Raw genomic sequence first — 23,328 nt, forward strand, 5'->3', positions numbered from 1 at the left:
GAATCCTCTTTTGTCTTCAACCAACATCAATCCTCTTTGTTTACAGACTGAGCCACAAATTCCTCAATGTTCTTGGCTTCTTTTACCTTCACCCCCACTCTGTGTTAAACACCATTGACCTAAACTTGACTTCAAAGATTGGTCATGGAGGAACTATCACTGCGACTTGGCCCTGCAGAACATGAGCCTCGTTTTGCCACTAGCTATGAAGGGGGTGGTAGGGTGGAGAGGGAAAGTTACCAAGGAATAATGGGAGGAACCAATCAGATCCCTCAGCTTGACCCAATTCCTCAATGAACTCAGCCGTGCTGCAGCATCAGAGAAGCAATAAGAAATATGATTTCTACATTTTGTCCTATTTCAGTGAATCACCTGATCAGGATGCTTCAGGACCCTTTTATGGGAAATGCCATAGACCTAACATATTCTTTAGATTCCATAAGGCCAATATTGTTCCCCTGGTAGCTTGGGATAAGGAGAGATGCTGCCATTTAGAGCCTACAAAAACCAACTTGGGAAGACATCCCTTTCATCCATTATATGTAATATGTAAAGGCCAACCTTGCTTTTTACAGCTCCAATACGGAAATTTCCATTACCATGGTTTTGTTAAATAAGACTGGTCCCCAGCAACATGGTTCACATTTCCATTACCACAGTATATTAACTGTGAGTAATTGCATAAGGCACAAACTTCGCTGCTGCTTTGTTAGTCTACAAGTCATTGCATAAATAACAGATACATATCCTGATCAGTGACCAATCACGTCACCTTTTACAAAGCCTGCTGGTCATACATCACTTCACATTTTCTATTCAGTTCATACACAGACAGCTAAGCATGTGACTGTGTTGCCTCCTTGTCTCCCCATGATGAACCTGTATGACATTTTACAAAAACTGATAATCAAAAAAAGGGATTTGTCAACAAAGATGAAAGTACAGCAAAGAAATGAAAAGTAATAATGCTAGAAATGGAATTCAAATCAAACATTCATGGAGTTATAGAAGAAATCGCTGATGGTGGGCATTTTGACACAGCTGTTGTTAGAGAGCCTCTAGACATACGGTCAGAAGTGCTTAGAGACAGAAAACGTATAGACATGAATGAGAAAAGTGATTCTAATGAACAAGATGGAGGTGTCCCAGAGGAAATGCCATATGCTTGCAAAAATAACTTCATGTTAAAGGCACTACCAGAGATAATTCACAACACTGACAGCACCAAGGATACAATGTCAAAATGTGATCAAAACTTGCTAAGGCATAGAAAATGTGCCTTGTGTATATCACAAGTTATATTCAAAAAGAAGAAGGCAAGCACTGTTCAAACTATTTTGATCAGTTTTTTACAAAGAAATAAACATTAATTACCAATGTTAGCAATGTTTTAACTTAGTGTACTATTACTTATTCCTTTTTATTTTCCTATACAGTACATTTATAACAAACAGTAAGAGAGTTTTTAATGTTTGACAGAAATTTTTAAATGTCGCAGAACAATCAACTTTTCCCATTAGCTATGAGCACCACTTTGCAAGGTTTCTGTTTACAAAGTCATTTGTATAGCCCATGTGACTGCAAGACGAGAATTGTCACTACTGAGAGACTCCATATGCATCCGTATTGTCTCCTCCCTCTATTCAGTGAAGGTTGTAGCTTCTGGTTTTCATATATTTTGCCTTAAAAACTTTTTTTATTTCCTTATGTTGTTTTCTAATGCTAAGTTATTTCAAATTTAATTATTCTGCAGGAAAAATCTTTTCAGAATAGAGAATTCAGATGTGATGCCCACCCAATGTCTTTCAAATTTTTCCCTTTTTAGCTAAAGACTGTTTACCAGTCATTTCCTAACAAGATTAAAAGCAAACTAACTCAATAATTAAGAGATTGGTAGAATAAATAACATTTTATTTTTGCAGTGGATTGTTTACCTGTTAAAGAATCTTATAAAATGACATAAATATTATGTAAAATTTTTTTAGGAATACCTAAGTATAAAAAGTGGATTACAAAACACTGTGAAATGTGATTCCATTTTTAAAAAATACACCTATATGTATATATGCATCTAAAGTATATGCATATGTGTATGTGCATATGTACAAAAGTAATCAAAATGAAAGATGTAATCAAAATGAAAGATATAATCAAAATGTCAAAGGTAGTTCTCTTTGAGTAGAAGGACAATTGGAAAATGTGTTTCTGTTCTGTGTGTTTTCTGAATTGTCTACAATGGGTATGTAATACTTTTGTAAAAAGGCTATTTCAAAAAAAAAATCTGCTCTTTTACCTTTACATTGCTTAATGTTCTGATAATAAAAATGAATATTGGAGCAGGTATTAAATTGTGCTTTTTAAGTCTCTCAACCTTTTCCACTTGCTTTTTGTCTATCACAGCCTCAGACCTTCTAATGAGTCAGGAAGTCCTGATGGTACTATCTAAGAAAATATATTTTGAAAGATAAACTGTTTCAGCATCAGAACTAAGGCAGACAGGCGTTTAGAAGCCCTCCAAAACACTCAACATTCAAAGCTCAAATTTCCTTGCCTGTTAATTTTTGCAGTTTCCCAGTCTCAGGGGATGCCCCACCCAGGCATTGCTAATGATTTGAAGAAACCATCTGTGTGGTGTAAATGGCAATGTCTGTGTCTGATTACTTTAAAATAGTTGACAAAATCCACATGGTTAAATAAATCAGGGAAATGGTAACCAAAGCACAGATGTTTACAATCTTCCTGCACAGTCATATAAACATCTGTCAAGAAAACAATGCCTGCTAGACTGTCTCTCAAATTCACACACTTACATAATTTTTTAAATGCAGTTTGTTGAGCATTTAGTATGTACTACTTCCTATGTTCAATACATTTATTTTCTCATTTAATCCTCATAAGAACCCTATAAGCAGAATATTATTATTTTCATTTTATAGATAAAATTGCAGCTGGGATGTTGAGTAATTCATTTGAGGTCAGACACCAAATCCATAATATTAATCACTTAGTAAGCAAAGAATACATGGTTATATTTCAGGCTCAAATGTCTCCTTATTCAGAATTATAGCTGGTTTACAAAACAACAGCAACAACTTTCATCTGCAAACAACCAACAACAAGCATGACATGAAAACTAGTAGTAAAACAAGTGACTGTGTACAGACGTACTCTGAAAAACCTCACATGTGTATTTATTTCATTAGATTCTTACATAATTGTCAATTGTTTACAAGAAGGGAACAGATTTTATCTAAAGCATGAACACTTTAGCACTGTTTTAAAAGGAACTTTGGACAAAAGTTGACAAAAATAATAAGAAACACTAAGGCAGAATTAAAAGAACCTTTTGGCTTTCCTAAATAAGGAAAAATGTTTTGATGAGCCAGAGATACTATTTTAACTAAAAATCATATGAGAAAAGCAAAATTAACGAACCGCATTCCTTTTAGACAGCTCAGTGTATCTCCCACGTCCTCAAATAAACAAATAAATGTCTACCATGCTTGATGATGCTTACTGAAAACATTACACCTAAACTTCCATAACTGTCATTCTTGCTCTGAATTGTTGTTCCTCACTGCAGAAGCTCAAAGCCCTTTTTTAAATCCACCTTGGCCTTTTATCTCTGACCTTTCAAGTCTTCCTGAAATCAAATTGCCAAATTCTGTTTTCTCCTTGCAGAACATCTCCTAATCCTCCTAATATAATTTGGACTGACAAGGCTGAGCTACAGTTTTCAATAATATATCTGCAGATGAAAAAAGGTTGGCTGGAGGGGTACTCCAAGCATGTTTTCAATTGGAAAAACCAGACGACAGAGGGCCCCTCCCCTTCACTGGGTGTTGGCGTCACAATTGCCACCCATTTGCTGCCACTACAGCCCCCAGCCTCCAGTGCTGGGTGCTCTGGCTTCTGACCATATGGAGACAGATTTTTTTTATTAATAATAATAACTAGTATTTATAGAGTGCTTATGATGTGCTAGGCACCTTGCCAAGTGATTTTATATGCCTTTATAGGACTTAGCTAATTAAGTTATGTATCTATGTGCTTCCTGGAGTTAGAGGGCTTATTCAGAGGTCCATATAGTGATTAAGAGCCAAATTAGTTCTCATCTCTTTCTCATTCTCTCATCAACAAACTTTTATTAAAGACCTTCTCTGTGCTAGCATCTTCACTAAGCACAGACCTCACCTATGTTGAGCAACAATCTACTGGGGCAGAAAAATAAAAATAAATACTGTAATATAAACATATTAAGAAATATGTAAAAAGCATTTACATTTTTTTAATGGAAGCTATTTTAATCTGGCTAAGTAAATTCCTTAAAAGAATCTTCCACCTTGTCTAGCATGCTTCGAGTTCCACCTTGTCTAGCATGATTAGAATTCTGGAATAAGGTGGTCTGAAGAAGAAGAATGATGCAGTTTGGCTGAGCCCCAACCAAATCTCATCTTGAATTGTAGCCCCCATTATACCCACATGCATGGGAAAAACCCAGTTAGAGATAATTGAATCATGAGGGCAGGTTTCTACTGTGCTGTTCTCATGATAGTGAATACATCTCACTAGATCTGATGGTTTTATAACCATCCTGTGTCCCCTGCACACATTTTCTTGCCTGCCACCATGTAAGACGTACCTTTGTTCCTCCTTTGCCTTCCACCACGATTGTGAAGCCTCCCCAGCCATGTGGAACTGTGAGTACATCAAATTTGTTTTACTTTATGAATTACCCAGTCTCAGGTATGTCTTCATAGCTGTTTGAAAATGGACTAATACAAAGAATCTCTATCATCTTGAGTAACATGCCAGAGCATCATCTAGAGAATTCAAATCACATTGAGGTATTTAATCGCTCCCATGTTCAGCCCATTATTTGAGACCCTGATCCAAGGCTCTTGCTTTGTCCAGGTCAGTTGTCACTCACACAAATTATGTATTTGAAGAATACTTATGAATACGTATAAATGATCTCACATATATGTGGAAAAGCAAGCAGAAAATTGCATATGAGTTATGATTTCAGTTTGGATGAAAAAGAAAAAGCACCCCAGTAGATAAACATGTATTTGCAAATAAAAATATTAGGAGGAAATGTGATATGGTGTTATAATAATTTGAGATTTTCTTTTCTTCTATATACTATTCTATATTTTATAATTCCATAAATATAACCATTTAGAAATTTTATAATCAGAAAAAGTCAATATCTAATATAACTTAAAATCAAAAGAAAGATGACTATAAAAAATCTGCTTGTATAGTGTATTTCTAATTATTGTTTTATTGAGTTTAAGAACATATGGGTTTAAGAAGTATGGTCATGCTATTTTCAAGTAATTTTTTTTCTGTTAAGAATCCAAAATAAAGCAAAGAGAAGTTTTGTTGAAATAGGGTACCTAAATCTAAACAGATTCTATTCACTACCTTATCACGAGACTTGAATTCACTCAACAATGGCCTCTCACCAACCACCTACTAGAGAAGAAAGGAAAAGAAAGACAACTGGCTGCTCAGATAGATGGTCTCACACATGCTCTTTTGAAGACTCTACCACTCTCTCCAAGATTCTTCTTCTTCTAGCTTCCTTGAAGGGGAAACTAATATTCTCCCCTTCCATATATATACCCCCCAAGAATTCATATTTTAAAACATATCTAAAATACAAAAAATTCTGGGGCTGAGGATGGAAACAGAAAATGTCTACAAATAGGCCCATGAGATCATTTTGAAACAATGGAAATTTTCTAGAATTCAATTGTGGTGGTTGCAAAATTCTGTAAATTTATTAAAAATCATTGAATTGTACACTAAAAAGAAGCACATGTTGTACCTCAATAAAGGTTACAAAAAAATAAAATAAGTAATGTAATTTAATACAGGAAAGAATTACCATCACTGATGAAAATGTTTGAGGAGTTCTGAAAGCTATTAAGGAACAAAGATTTATTGAAAGAGATATTAGACCAAGAGGACCAGCAACATGATTTACAAGGCCCAGTACAAAATGAAAATCCAACACCCTGTCCAAAAATCATTAAGAATTTCAAGAGGGTGAAAGGAGAGCATTAAACCAAGTGCAAGGGCCCTCTTGAGTACAGAATCTGTGGGACTGCACAGGTCTCATGTCCTAAAATGAGCCATGCAGATAAGAAACATCTTACTCTGAAATATGGAAGAGAGAAGAATTCTATGAAGTGTGAAGGATGCTCCAAACTAAGAGCAAAGACATCCAAGAAGCAGATAGGTCTTGGTGGTGGTGCTCAACGGGGGAACTGGAGAATGCACATGCAGCTACAGACAGGTCAGCATCTACTTTGCCTTCTGTTTATGCCAAACAATAGCTGAGAGATAAGAGCAGCGTTTACTTCTGGACTGAAGCACAAACGCAGGAAATGGGGCTGCAGACACAGAGGAATGCTTCAGGTTGATAATGTTTAGCAAGAGGATGAGGAGCCCACAAACTGAGTAGACACACCACCTGCATGCCCACTCCAGTGGCACAAACCAACCCTCCCTCACAATAACTGAAGGAAAGTTCCTCTAGTCAGAAATTCCCCTAATTCACAAATGGGAAAATAGAAGTTTAAATATCAGCATGAAATGAACTCAACAAGCAATCATCATCCAACATTTGAAGAAAACCAAAACAGTGAAAAGAAGAAACAAATTCTGAAAACAGAATAATTAAAATCCAAGAGAAAACAAGCCTTTTTAAAATTAGTGTTGTCAATATTTGCAGATAAACATAAGAGAACATCTCATCTGAAAATATAAACAAAATAGGTGTTTGTGGGATGACGACAACTACAGATCTTGAGTTTTAACGAAATTGGCAGTGGTTTACTCTTTCAGTCTATTAAGAGAATGTTTGACAGGTGTTTTTAGTTTTAATGTAGTTTATCAATCTTTCTTTTTAGTGTTAGTGATTTGTGCATTGTGTTTAACGAATCTTTGATCTAAGGTCATAAAGATATTTTATGTTGTATATGTTATCTTACAGATGCCTTATTTTTTTCATCTTTCACATTTATAACTACAATCCACCTGGAATTGCTTTTGTGTGTTCAGCAGTGTGAACAGAAGGTGTAGATTGTTTTATTTTCCCCTATACAGATACTGAATTGACCCGGCATCATTTAGTGAAAAAACTATTATTTCTCCATCCAAAATGTCCCAGTGTTGCATATTATCCATAGATGAGTCGGTTTCTAGACTTTCCACTGGGCTTTTTGTTTATACTTCGGACAATACCAATGTCTTAATTGTTCTAACTACATATTAAGCCTTTATATTCAGCAAAGTATATCCCTCAACTTCATTCTTCCTCAAAATTGTCTTAGCTATTTTTGGCCCCCTGAATCTCCAAATAAATTTTAGAATCAGCTTTTTAACTTCCACAAAGTAAAACTGCTAAGATTTTGACTTGAATTGCATTGAATCTGGAGAGCAATATAGGAGGAATTGACATCTTTAAAATGTTAAAGCTTTCCAGCAATGAATATGTACATCTTTCCACTTATTTAAGTCATCTACAATTCTCTCAAAAATGTTGTTTGGTACAAAGAAATAAGATTGATTTTTATATTGACCATCTCTTTAGATACTTGAGATTTTCTACATACAGAAATGTATACTGACAGTTTTATTTACTGTTTTCCAATCCTGCTTGTTATTTCTTTGTTTTTTAATCTTATTGCTCTGACTAGAACTATAGTACAATGTTGAATAGAAGTAGTGAGTGTAAACATTCTCACCTCATTCCTGATCCCAAATATTTCGTAGTCCATGCTTTAGTCAACTTTAGTAAATTATGTTATATGGGTTTCCAGAGCAGTTGTATAATTTTACACTTCCAACAGCAGTATGAGAGTTCCAGGGGGAATACTGAGCATCTACATCTAGAGTCTTAAAGTCTGTCTTAATATTTCCTCCCTTCTCCCTTCCATTTCATAATTCAATCACTGAAAGGAAAAAAACCAAAACTACTACAGATGGTTGCTTCTCTGAGAATGAAGTGAAAATGGAGAGGTTTGGCAGAGAATGAATCCAGGAGGAGGTATTTGGTTTACTTCATATTCTTCTATATTGTCACTTAATTTATATTGCTAGTATAATTTTGTGTATTATTTTGTTTTAATTTCCCTATAAATGAAATTGAAAGACAGGAAGGTAAAATGGAAATAGTATTTAAAATGAACAAATATGAAAATGGTGAAATTAAGTATATAAGAGCAAAAAATGCATTTTTTAATGGGACAGGACGTTGGCTAATGACACGGAGAGACCAAGTGCAGGGAACGTACTATACAAATGTGGCTATGTTCGCATCCTCCAATCACCCTCATGGTCTGAGGCTTACCCTCACACTCCAGAGAGGCTTGGACCAGGACAATAAATGAAGAGGATTGGATCTTCACAAGCTTAGACTTCATTTGAAGTGTTTATGTTAGCCTTTTTCTAAAATATTTTGATACCCAAATATAGGAATTATAACATTAAATAAGCCTCGGGATCTGAATGTTCATTAACATTCTTTAAAGTTTTCTTCCCTACTAAAATTTCAGAGTGATTTTTTCCATTGAGCAGAAATTATGTTTTATATTTCTTCTACCTGTTTTGAAGAATAAAAATGAGAAACTGGAAAACAAAGAGTATTGAGTCTTCAAACTCTACTTAAACAAAATCATATTCAGGTCTGCTGCACATTTTTACCTGCTCTGAAGCTCTATTCCATAGCACAAATATTTTGCTAGGGGAATTTAGAGAGCTTATCTGCCACCATGCCCTTAATTCTATCTTATTAGTATTGCTTTCTTTGGTGCAACAAAAAGAAAGTTGCATGATATTTCCCTCATTAAGTCCAATTTTTATCACAAGATTTGTTTGCTTCTCTCTTCCTTGGAAACACTTCTCTCTTAAAGAATGCCGAATTCTTACATGAACCTAAATGCGATGGTGATGAAAACAGTGTTTGAGTTGTATTCTCTGATTCATCTGGATAAACTGGATGCAGGACTGTCCTTCTAGCTCAGGAAGACACCTGAGTGTGTCCTCTTAGTGTAATCCTATCTCTAGGCCCTCCTTTACCATACCAGTGAGATCTTCATCTATTCTTAAACAACCCTATGTTATATAATATTAAAATAGAGTATGTCATGCCATGCATGGATTGAAGAAAAAAACTCAGCTGGGCCGTAGAAGAACAGGCTTCCAACCTGGTTAATTTCTACCAATCAAGCTTGATGACTTAATAATTGAATTATACAACTTCTTGAGGCTTCAGTTTTATCACCTGGAAATGCGTCATTTGTATTTGATGATCATTGAGGGCCTTTCCAGTTCCAATAATCTATATCTAATCATCTGTATGAAGCTTAGAAAAGGAACAATTACATTCGTTTCTTAATGGTACAGTTTTAAATTATATTAGAGGGAAAAATAAAGTAGTTTTAACTTTTTTATTTACATTTGGCACTGAATAAAACAGGTAAGTGAGAACTTTGGTACATTTCAGCAATATATTTTGTGATATCTTTTGTTCACGGGAGCAGTTTGGGTGGATGCCAACAGTTCAATTTTTTCAGCACTGTTCGGTGGGCTTCCTACACAACTCTCCATTGCTAGAAATATGAGCAATAATAAATACTTCAGCAATTGATTTCAAACTGGGCTTGTGAAACTCTAGAGTTCTACAAAGGCTTTCAAAGGGTCTGTGAATATTTTATATGAATTTCATTGTTTAAACTATATGTTAAATATTTTATACATATAATGTGTATCTCTTTATTCAGAAATATTATGTTTAGTCATTCAACAAATATTCATGAACTGTTTATTACATGTTGAGAACTCAGGGTTCAGGAATTAACAGACACAGACAAAAATTCCTGCCCTCCCCCTTGAAATTTACATTCCAGTAGGGGTAGCAAAAAGGAAACAAAATAAATACCATATATAGTATATTATAAAGGCAGTGGAGGAAAATTAAGCAGGAGCTACAAAATGAACAAAAGTTTAGAGTAGGTCTGTCCGAGTAGGTGGCAGTTCAGTAAGACTTAAAGGATGTGGGAAGCAAGGCAGAGAAATAGTTAGTGCAAAGGTCCTGGGCCAGGAGACTGGGAGTGGCAGTTAGACCACCCACCATTGAAGAGAGACGGAGATAGAAAGAGACAAAGCCACAGAAGGAATGGAGGCCTGTGGGTCATCATAGGTCTTTGGCTTTTAACAGATCCCTAATGCTTTGATTTGTGCTGTCTGGTACAGTAGTTTTATGTGGAACTTTCCTGTATTCTCTTTATATGCTGATATGATTTGAATATGTATTCCCTCTACATCTCATGTTGAAATGTGATTCCCAATGTTGAAGGTGGAGCCTGGTAGGAGATAACTGGATCATGGGGGCAGATCCCTCATGAATGACTTAGCACCATCCCCTTGGTGATAAACCAGTTCTTGCTTAGTTCACACGAGATCTGGTTGTTTAAAAAAGTCTGGGACCTCGCCCCTCTCTCTCTCTTGCTCATTCTAATTCCATGTGACATGCCTGCTTCTGCTTCTCCTTCTGACATGAATAAAACTCCCTGAGGTCTCACCAGAAGCCAAGCAGATGCCAGCACCATATTTCCTGTATAGCCTGCAGAACCATGAGCCAATTAAACCTCTTTTATTTGTAAATTACCCAGTCACAGCTATTTCTTTATAGTGATGCAAAAAACAAAAACTAACACATATCCATTTGAATATAGCACTGAACAAGATTATATTTCTGCACAATCTTTTTCAAAATCAGACTGTTACCTACCCATTCAAGTAAAAACTGTGCATTTTTATTACAATAAACGTGGGTTAAGTTAAATGACATGCCAGGTCAGGCTTAGTTATATCTCCTTATGTCACTTTTGCAACAACAAGCAGTCCTCCTGTTGGGAAAGGGAAATTGTGATTTATGTGAGCCTCTTTCAATGAACATAATAACTTGATAAGAAGTCTCCAGATGGAATTTGCAGTCATATCTGTCTCAACAACCAACTTATAGTTGAATTGTGCTTTATTGTTCAGTATGAGGAAAATATTGACTTAGATTAGTTGCAAAAGAATAGCAGCTTATTGTGCAATCCCAGGATGCTTTTAATAAACTGCTCTGGAAACTTGAAAGGGATATAAATGATATATTTTATTTCCCATTAAAATGAAATAACTTAAATATATGATGTTTATTAGGGAAGGGAGGTAAATGGAAAGTAACAATTATGATACATGCTCTGCTCATTGGTTTCATTAAGAATGGGCTCCCAATGTAAGTATGGAGATTAACCTTCACTGAATATTGAAAAATGATGGTTCTAATCATGGTCAATTTGAGAAAAGTAAAATTTGAGCAAGTCAGTAATAGAAGGGTGGGATGGGTACCAACTCAGAAACTTCGACTATTGCTATATTTTAATGAATTAATAGAAGACATAAAAACTAGACAGAGAATCATCTGGCAATGGACAATATGCTAATTGATATAAATAAGGATCATTCACTAGTGTTAAAATCATTGGATGACAGGTTGTTGGGCAACAAGATATTCACTTATTTGTATGATAACAAAGAATTCTAACAGAGTACTTACTAATTTACAAAAGAGAAACCTTTATTAAAGAGAAATCTTTCATTAACTACGGATATTGTTTGGCTGTGTCCCCACCCAAATCTCATCTTGAATAGTAACAATTCCCACATGTCAAGGGCAGGGCCAAGTGGATATAATTGAATCGAGGGCGGGTTTTTCCCATGCTGTTCTCATGATAGTGAATAAGATCTGATGGTTTTATAAAGGGGAGTTCCCCTACACATGCTCTCTTTCGTGCTGCCATGTAAGATGTGACTTTGCTCCTCTTTTGCCTTCTGCCATGATTGTGAAGTCACCCCAGTCATGTGTAACTGTGAGTCTATTAAACCTCTTTCCTTTATAAATTACCCAGAATCTGGTATGTCTTTATTAGGAGCATGAGAATAGACTGACACAGTAAATTGATACCAGGTAGTGGGGCACAACTGTAAAGATACCTGAAAATGTGGAAGTGGTTTTGGTATTGGGTAAAAGACAGAGATTAGAACAGTTTGGAGGGCTCAGATGAAAACAGGAAAATATGGGAAAGTTTGGAACTTCCTAGAGACTTGTTGAATGGTTTTGGCCAAAATGCTGGTAGAGATATGGACAATAAGGTTCAGGCTGAGGTAGTCTCAGATGGAGACTTTTCCCTTTTGGGAACTGGAGCAAAGGTGACTCTTGTTATGCTTTAGCAAAGAGATTGGTGGCATTTTGCCTGTGCCCTAGAATCTGTGGAACTTTGAACTTCAGAGAGATGATTTAGGGTATCTGGTGGAAAAAAATTTTAAGTAGCAGAGTTCAAGAGGAAGCAGACCATAAAGCTTTGGAAAATTTGCAGTCTGACAATGCAATAGGAAAGAAAAACCCATTTTCTGGGGAGAAACTCAAGCCCGCTGCTGCAGAAATTTGCATAAGTAACAAGGAGCCAAGTGTTAATTCCCGAGACAATGGGGAAGTGTCTCTAGGGCATGTCAGACACCTTTGCAGCAGCCCTTTCTATCACAGGCCCTGAGGCCTAGGAGGAAATGGTTTCATTGCCCTTGCTGTGTGTAGCCTAGAGACATGGTGCCCTGTGTCCCAGTCACTCCAGCTGTGGCTAAAAGAGGCCAATGTATAGCTTGGGCCATGGCTTTGGAGAGTGCAAGTCCCAAGCCTTGGCAGCTTCTAAGTGGTATTGAGCCTGTGGGTACACAGAAGTCAAGAATTAGGTTTGGGAACCTCTACCTAGATTTCACAGAATGTATGGAAATGCCTGGATGTCCAGGCAGAAGGTTGCTGCAGGGGCAGGACCCTCATGGAGAACCTCTGCTAGGGTAGTGTGGAAGGGAAATGTGGGGATCGAGACCCCACACAGAGTCCCCACTGGAGCACTGCAAAGTAGAGCTTTGAGAAGAGGACCACCATCCTCCAGACCCCAGAATGGGAGATCCACTGATGGCTTGCACCCTGTGCCTGGAAAAGCTGCAGACACTCAATGCCAACCCATGAAAGCAGCCAGGAAGGGGGGCTGTACCCTGCAAAGTCACAGAAGCAGAGCTGCCCAGGACCATGGGAACCCACCTCTTGCATTAGTGTGACCTGGATGTGAGATAGGGAGGCAAAGGGCATTATTTCAGAGCTTTAATTACTGCCTTGTTGGATTTCAGACTTGCATGGGCCTGTAAACTCTTTGTTTTGGTCAGTTTCTCCAATTTGGAATAAATGCATCTACCCAATGCCTATACTCCCATTGTATCCAGGAGGTAACTAACTTGTTTTTGATTTTTCAGGCTCATAGGCAGAAATGACTTGCCTTATCTCAGATGAGAGTTTTGACTATGAACTTTTGAGTTAATGCTGAATGAGTTAAGACTTTTGGGGGCTGTTAGGCAGGCAAGATTGGTTTTGAAATGGGAGGACAGGAGATTTGGGAGGGGCCAGGGATGGAATGATATGGTTTGGCTCTGTTCCCACCCAATCTCACCTCAAATTGTAATAATCCCCATGTGTCAAGGGCAAGGCCAGGTGGAGATAATTGAATGATGGGGCAGTTCCCCATACTGTTCTCATGGTAGTGGACAAGTCTCACCAGATCTGATGGTTTTATAAATGAGAGTTCACCTGCACAAGCTCTCTTGCCTGCCAACATGTAACACATGACTTTAATCCTCTTTTGTCTTCCACCATGATTGTGAAGCCTCTCAGGCCATGTGGAACTGTAAATCTATTAACCTCTTTCCTTTATAAATTGCCCAGTCTTGGGTATGTTTTTAGTAGCAGGGTGAGAACAGATGAATACAACTATCTTAACCAAGCAATTAAGCTCAATATTATGTGCCTCTACATATGATGAAATGCAATGTACAGAACACCAACTATAGTGTACACTTGTCAATAAAATGTTTATAGTTGAATTATGAGGAAACAACCTTAAAAGTCCAAATTGTAGGACTTTTGGCAAGACAGTTAGACTAGGCTATTCAAAATGTTCCTATCAGAAATAGATCAATGGAACAGAATAGAGAACCCAGAAATAAAGCCATACACCTATAACCAACTGATCCTTGACAAAGTCAACAAAAATATACAATGGGGAAAGGACACCCTGTTCAATAAATAGTGCTGGGATAATTGGAGAGCTATATGCAGAAGAATGAAGCTGGACCCCATCTCACCATATACAAAAATTGACTGAAAATGTATTAAAGTCTTAGTTGTAAGACCTGAAACTATAAAAGTTCCAGAGTAAAACCTCTTCTGGACATTAGTATTGGCAAAGAATTTACGACTAAGTCCTCAAAAAAAAAAAAAAAAAAAAAAAAAATAGACAAATGGAACTTAAACTTTTTGAAACAAAAATAGACTAATGAAACTTAAACCAAAAAGCTTCTACGCAGCAAAAGAAATAATTAACAGAGTAAACAGACAACCTACAGAATGGGAGGAAATATTTACAAACTGTGCATTCAACCAAGAACTAATATCCAGACTCTACAAGGAACTCAACTCAACACGAAAAAAAAGCAACCCCATGAAAAAGAGGGCGTAGGACATAAACAGACATTTTTCAAAAGGAAGCAAACAAACAGCCAACAAACATATGAAAAAATGCTCCACATCACTAATCATCAGAGAAATGCAAATTAAAACCACAATGAGATAATATCTCACACCAGTCAAAATGGCTATTACTAAAAACTCAAAAAACAACAGACAGTGAGGATGTGAAGAAAAGAGAACAGTTATATACTGTTGGTGGAAATGTAAATTAATTCAACTTCTATGGAAAACAGTACAATGATTTCTCAAAAACTAAAAATAGAACTACCATTCTACCCAGTAATCCCACCACTGGGTATCTACCCAGAGGAAAAAAAAAAAAAAATTATATAATTTCTACACTCATATGTTTATTGCAGCAATATTCACAATAGCAAAGTCACAGAATCAGCCTATGTGTTCATCAATGTATTACTGGATTAAAATGTGATATATATACATACATATACACATGCACATACACACACACACCCTGTGTGTGTATATATATACATGTATATATACACATATGTGTGTGTATATATAATATATATAATCACATTATTCCATGATATATAGAATATACACACACACGTACACACAAACACACACGGAATCATGTGGTTATTATAATATATTATTAATAATATTATTATAAATTATTATATCTGTTATATATACACACATATCACTGAATAATGTGATTATATATATTATATATAGATACATGCACACAGACACTTCATGGAATACAATGCAGCCATAAAAAAGAATGAAATCCTGTCTTTTGCAGCAACATGGATGGAACTGAAGGTCATTATCCTAAGTGAAATGACTCACAAACAGAAAAAAGCCAGATGTTCTCACTTATAAGTAGGAGCTAAAAATGGGTACACACAGACATACAGAGTAAAATAATAGACAATGGAGACTCCAAAAGAAGGGAGGGTGGAAGTGGGATGAGTGATGAAATGCCACCTACTGAGTACAATGTACACTATTCAGATAATGGGTACACTAAAAGCTTAGATTTCACCACTGGGCAATATATCCATGTAGCACAACTATACTTGTACCCATAAATCCATAAAAATAAAACATTTAATTTATTTAAGAGTTCTGTCATACAAGACAAACAAGTTGTTCTAAATTAAAGAAGACTAAAGGACTAAAGAAAACTAAATAGATATCATAAGCAAATGCAATACATGAAACTTATTGGTTTTTCTTAAAAAAATAAGCTTTCATTTGAGAGTCAATTTATTATAATTTGAAAAATATTTGGGGGACCATTGAAAATTCAGTATTCACTTTATATTAGATATTATAGAATATTGTGACACTTAAATTCTTAGAAGTGAAAATGGAATTGTGGTAATGTAGGAAGATGTCTTTATTCTTAGGCAATAAATACTGAAGTATTAAGAGGCAGAGTGACATCATGTTGCAATTTGCTTTCAAATGGCCCAGAAAAAGGGAAATTGGAGAGAAGGTTTATTACATAAATAGATAATAGATAGCATATAATTGTTATAAAATATTAGCAATTGCTGAATCTAGATGAAGGGTATGTGGGTGTTTATTGTGCTATTCTTTCAACATATCTGCAGGCTTGGGATTTTTCAAAACAAAAGGTTAGGGAAGACAAAAGAGAGAGACTGGTGTCACTAACCAAAATAGTCTGAATAATCCTGACCTCAGAGTCACTTCCCACATCAGGGGGACATTCACCACACTATTCACCATGGAAGTCTATTAGCAGTGTTAGAGGCAGGAATCATAAGTCAGACTGCAGAGTGGCTGTTGACTAATTAGCCTCATCAAACCTCAGTCTAGTGAATTTTATTTCCTTAAGTCACTTTTTTTAAAAATGCCTGAACAAAAATGTTAACCTCCCTATCCAAGCACAAGAAAGAGCTTTAGAGCACATAGAATTTAGCACCAAAAGAATTATGAACTGATATTTGCTCAGATTTGTGATGCCTATTGGCTTACCCAAAGAAAAATATTTGCCTTTGTAACAAGATTCTTTAAATTTACAAGAAAGCATGGCTGATCTTGCAAGTTTGGTTGTAGGGGTATAGGACTGAAGTGAATATGCATTTTGAAACTCTAAATCATGGCGTCCAGGCGTCCTTGGGCTTCTTACCCCTTCTTACCCTGAAAGTGTAAGAAGGTTGCAAATATTGTACAAGTCTCAAATGCCAGGAGTTCAGCACAAAGGGAACAGTTATGTTTACAACAGGACTTGCTTTCAATTCTAACCTGCCCTGTGCCAGACCTATCCCTAAGTGTCACTGACTCACTGGCAGCATTTTAGCTAGGCTGTGAGTATTCACGGGGTGATAAACTGAAGCGCGATACCAGAAGCCAAACAAAACAGCATGCACCTCAACTGTCATGTGTAAGGCTGAGATAAACAGTGAAACTATGGAACAATTGAAAAGGTCTTTCCTCCTCTAACCAGAGAAATAAATCTTAAAGAAGATCACGCACTGCTAAAGACAACAAACACTAAAGAACTGAACCGTCTTACCAGCAGGTGGTATCAGTGGGGGTTTGTCTTTTGAAAAATGTGTCAGATCCTTCTGGACAATATAAAATACTTCTGGTTCCTATGGTGATACTGATAATACATTGTCAATCATTGTGGTATCTAGATCTACATTATGCAGTTTTAAAAGCATCTCGAAATATCTGAAGGTTAAATTTGTTTCTCCTCTAAATTGCTTGGTGTCAATTGTAGTTGTGATCATTGGAGAAGATATAGTCAATTTGTGAGAAATACCACCAACCAGTATTTCTTGCCTCTTATAAGGCTCAGACAAAGAGAAGAAGCCATAAACTCAAAGTCTCTTCACAACAGCCCCAGACACTAATCAAAGTCCAGGTCTTCAGAGTGAAAGATACTAAGTAATTCATTAGTCTTCAGGGCTGTACCCAGACCTTCACTTAGGGAAGTCCACTCACTGCAGTATTTTTCAATCTCAAGGATGGCAGTTTATTTGTCTGGTCATTCCTTAATTAATTTGTTTCTTAGGAAAGGGCATTTTCTAATACAATTCTGTGAAAACATTTCCACAAGTCCAAGGCAGGCATAAACCACAAACCCTGCCACTTGTTCCTACCAAAGGCTGGTTTTTATAGGATTAGATTAACCGTCAACCACAAATACTGTGATTGAGAGAATGGAAAAGATGAGCTTGCCACTTTTTCACTTTTACCCGGCTTTGCACTTCTTAATTTTACTAACATGAAATGTTGCTAAGTTATGAGATAAAACAATTGAACTTTCCCAGGTGCATGGAATTCCAGAAATTTTGTTAGATCATTCTTTCTAAAGTATAGACATCTATATACCACCCTCTGAACCTTTGCAGTTTTGACTTTTGTATCAGCGTTACATGCTATCACACCTTCCTCTCTAGTTATAATCGCATTGCTCTTTAAGGCAACATAACTGTTGTCCCAATAGCCTTGATTCTCTGCACGTTCTCCACATGCTTTATTCTTCATTGTTCATAAACTTACTGTATTACTTCAGTGCCACTCTTGAAAAGTTATTTTCAATGAATTTGTAAAGAATATTCTATTGTCAGAACAGGTAACTATTCTTCAGAATAAAAAATAAATTATTGGCCAGGTGTGGTGGCTCATACCTGTCATCCCAACACTTTAGGAAGCTGAGGTGGGAGGATCGCTTGAGGCCAGGAGTGTGAGACTTGCCTGGACAACATAGCAAGACCCTACCTCAACAAAAAGTAAAAAACAATAAATAAATTAGTCAGGTATGGCAACACATACCTGTAGTCCTAGCTACTTAGGAGGATTAGGCAAGAGGATTGCTTGAGTCCAGGAGGTCGTGGCTGAAGTGAACCATAATTGCAACACTGCACTCCAGCCTGGACAACAGAGCAAGACCCTGTCTCTAAAAAAAGAAAAAATATATTATTATTAAGTATTTAACACTCTATATGACCTATATTGAAAAAAAATCATTTCAGTACACTCTAAAATAAAGAATTTTAGAAAAATAAACTATTTCTACCACTGATACAATTCCAGCATAAAAAGGAATCATAGTTTTTGTTTGCACTAATAAATCAGAAGAATATCGAATCATGTATTATTATTAGCCTATGAGGTTTGAGTTTATAAGAGGTCATAAGCACATTAGTTTGATTTTCTTTACATGAGGTTGACACTGTTTTGCCTATTTTCAGGTCATAATAATAATAATAGCCTATATTAATTGAGCACTTAAGGCCTGCCATATCTCTATTATTTCATGTAATCCTTACATCAACCTCAGTTAGTAGGATCCATTAATGTTCCAATTTTGCAAATCAGGAAACCAATTTCTGGTGAGGTGAGCAAATAAGGATGGTAGGAAAGCTAGTCTGGCTGGCTAGTCCCTAAGCTCTTAATTACTGCACTGATTATGTATCAGCACCACCCTTGTGTCCTACATTTCATATTCTCTAACATCTCATACAAGTTTATAGTTAACTGAGTGTATTTCCATAAGAAAATCATTCCAAGTTCACTGAAATGCTAATATATAGATACTTCTCAATTCCAAAATTTCTCCCTTTAAAAAACTGCTGTATCTCAAGTACTACAGACCTCATCCGGACAAATAGATTAAAGAAGTGAAATTGTTGACTACCTGTATCAATTTAGCTAATTAGATAAACAACAAGAGACCTCAGAGGGCTGCCTATTCAGAGAACTAAGCAAAAATTCAAGCAAAACTATGTGTCCCTGCCTGAGCCATTGGGAGAATAGTTCTGATTTGATTCTAGATAAATTAGTCTACGTTATTGATATCTTCACCCTGCCTGGGGTATGCTCAGCTTTCATGCAAAACATGAATACAGAAGGAGGTGGACCCTGTGTATTTGTTGGGTGGGGCGGGTTATTCCTATTACATCTCTTAAAAGTAGGCATGAACATAAATAATTTTCTCTATTCCTAGTACATAGTAGGTGCTCAATGAATGTTTATTCAATTGATAAGCAAAAAAATCTCATTACCCATTTTTTAAAATATGATAATAATTCCTTAAATTTATAAAAAATCCAAAGCAGTACTTAACTGCTCACTAGTGACGTGCTCATATCATGCCTAATTTAAAATCATTTGTTTTATATCCTCCTGTCCTTTTGCAGAATCATTTTTTTTTTTCATGAAAGAGAAAATAGTGTTTGGGTAGATTTGGGAGAAGCAATGAAATTCATCAAGTAATATAATTGTCTAGCAATCATTAAGTGTTTAGTATGTGCCAGGAATTGCTCTAAGTGTGTGGCATGTTTCACCTTATTTAAGCTAGGTACAGTTTGCTGCACAGAATACAAATGATAAAGGGAGGAGACACGGAAAAGAAAGGCTAGAGTCAGCAAAGAATAACAGTGAAAAAGTAAATAAGGACCGAAGGAGAATCACAGATGGATGCTGGGGTGGAGCATAGTCACAGACAACTGTGAATATGAAAGGGGAATGAAAAGAAGTTACAGGGAGAGAAAGCTGTACTGAGTACCTACTGTATTCTCTGTTGTACACATGTTGCCCTATTTTATCCCCACGCTATCCTTATGAGGAAGGTTTAAAGCTCCTGATTTTATCAAAGAAAAACAGCTTGCCGAAGTTTATGTCCCTTTAACCAAGATTACATAACTAGTAAGTAGTAAAGTCAGAATTTAGATCTGGAGTTCTGTCTGATGCTGAAACCCACGTTAGACTTGATTTACAAGGTTTGTAACTTGGCTACACCCTAGCACATTGCATAGTTCCATGACTTGGTAACTTCCTAGTCTCACTTATTGTGATAGGGGGAAGAAACATTAATTTAATCACGTTATAATCTACACATATTCACCCACTTAGAGATTAGCGCACACGTTTCAAATAACAGAGATAAGAAATTATCAGTTGTAGCATTTTCCAGAAATGTAGTTTGCCCTTCTTTTATTAAGCCTAGTCATTGAATGATCTATGTGGAAAACAGGAGTCTAGGAGTAAGTACGTATGTGATACCCACTTCTTCATTCAATAGAAAGGAAGATACCTAGAAACAAAGCTCTGAGATCTCCATAAATATTTGTGCTCTGTTAGAATTTCAATTGTCTATGAAATGGTTCATAATTGACTACTCAACTACTCAACTAATTGTGATAGCCACTGTTGATATTTTTACCAGCACAAGGAAGTATACTGCAGTATATGAAACCGTAGTCTGTAAACATTACTATTACACAGACTTTTGCTCACACAATGGAGATTCAAGATAAATGCTCTGGATTGTCTAAATTTACTCTTTTTATTTTCTACAGTAACAGGCTGCTCAGGTAGAGACACTTTTAAGCATCCATACAACTAACTTAAGACCTTCCAGACAGCCACAATCTCAATTAGCAGATGCCAAATTAGAGTAGTCCACAATACACAAAGGAATATCCTGGCAGCTTTCTGGTCTCACAGAATTTCAGTGTGAACAAGAACAGAAAACCAAACACTGCATGTTCTCACTCATAAGTGGGAGTTGAACAATGAGAACACATGGACACAGGGAGGGGAATATCACATACTGGGGCCTGTAGGGAGTGGGGGCAAAGAGAGGGAGAGCATTAGGAGAAATACCTAATGCATGCAGGGCTTAAAACCTAGATGACGGGTTGATAGGTGCAGCAAACCACCATGGCATATGTATACCTATGTAATAAACTTGCATGTTCTGTACATGTATCCCAGAATTTAAAGTAAAATTAAATTGAATTTTAAAAAAATAATAATTTCAGTTTGAGGTTGACAAGGTGGCTGAAAGTGCAAGTTATTTATCAAATAAATACTTAAATAGGCAAATGGTTGATAGACAGGCAGACAGATGGATGGCAGATAGACAGACCTTCCTGCAAGTCTACCAGGATTTCAAATTAATGGCAATTGGAAAAGATATTCTTTTGTACCATAGGAAAAAATGGTGTTAGCTCTCAATTTATTTCCTTTTGATAGATGGGCTCACACATTTTTTCCTTCTTATTTCATCTCATACACTGTTCCTTGTGAACCACAGCAGAGTCAAGGAATATCACGTTTAAGAGAAGAAAATCATTCATTCACACACATTTTCCCTGTTAATCCTGTCCCAGTCTGACTGCCAAAGAACTTTTCCCTTTAGAATAAATATATTGCCATCAAATGAATTTCAGAAAAGTTTTTATGCTTTGTTTTGTTTTAATCCCATTCCCTATGGCTTGACTTTTGTTTGTCTTCCTGTCCACCTTGTACCCTTACCTTGGCATTTCTCCCAATCAGCAAACTGTACTACTTAGGAATGTCAGCCTGCAAGTTGGTTAACGTAAATCTGGCCACCTACCTCCCTGTAAAGATTTCCTTGGTGACCATCAGCTCACATCATTCAGTGCCAACCAGGCAGAAATAACCACAGAATTCCAAACTTGTCCTTCCTTTGAGAGGATGACTATTTCTCTCCCCATTCCTTTCTGGTGGCTCTTTGGGATCAGATGTCTGGCTTCTTCATCCCTGTATTATCTTGTTCCTTTGGTGAAGGAATTTTTTCAGTTACTAACCATTGATACTGAAGGAGACACTGTGAGTGTTATGATCTTTAGATCTTCTAAAAACCATATTTCCTATAAACGAGATCCCTGAATTCTACAGATATTTACTATGCATTTGTTTCATGCAAGGCACTCTCATAAGCATATTAAAAGATATAATACATTATCCCCTCCCATACAGTAAATTGTGCATAGGTAATAATACTGTAACACACGACAAGTAGACTGTAACAGGTATTAAAGTTTTAGGTATAATGGAGCACAGAACAAAAGGAAAGATTAATAATGAATGCGAAATTACTGTCACAGGGAAGAGGACAATGTTAACATAGTTCGCAATAAGAACAGGTTGAGAAGTGAGGGGTCAGAGATGGGTGAAGTAATCAAGAGGCTTACAATTCAGTCAAAAGGAAGAGAATGAGCAAAGCATGGAAGATGGAATTTTCAAAATGCATATTTGAACTAAAGTTTCCTTTAGGACAGATTGGGTCTCAAGTGCTAGGTTCGGAACTGTCATTTTATTCTATACACCTGTGGTTCCCAAAAGATTGCCAGGGGCCAGTGCCAGTGATGGTTTAAGTCTAAATTTTCACTGGATTCACAAGACATGAGAAAAACAAAGACACTTGGTAAGATACCTTTTTTTTTCTTCATGAAACAAAATTCATCTTAAGCCCTTCTTTATTTTGAGATTATGTCTTTCCTGTATTTAGAATAAAATGCAATCACTTTTATGAAATTGTGGTAAAACTAGATGGCAGTTTGGCGGGGGGGGGGGTGTGGTTCTAATGTCATTATTTTGCAAATAAAAATTGGTAACACTGTTTGGGCTCTCTAATTTATTTTTGTTTCAGTGGTTCATGAGATCCAAACTTTGGGAGTCACCTCAGAAGGTAATGTGGCCTGCCTCCCTTGGAAGTGGTGCAATGTTGGCAAAAGTGTTCTTCAGAAAACATCAGGGAAAGCAACACATTAAAAGAGAAAAGAGGGTTGGGCATAGTGGCTCACACCTGTATCCCAGCACTTTGGGAAGGCCGAGGTGGGTGGGTCACCTGAGGTCAGGAGTTTGAGACCAGCCTGGCCAATATGGTGAAACCCCGTCTTTACTAAAGATACAAAAAAATT

The sequence above is a fragment of the Macaca fascicularis genome, chromosome 6 (genome assembly GCF_037993035.2).
Source record: "Macaca fascicularis isolate 582-1 chromosome 6, T2T-MFA8v1.1".
In the NCBI taxonomy this organism is placed as follows: domain Eukaryota; kingdom Metazoa; phylum Chordata; class Mammalia; order Primates; family Cercopithecidae; genus Macaca; species Macaca fascicularis.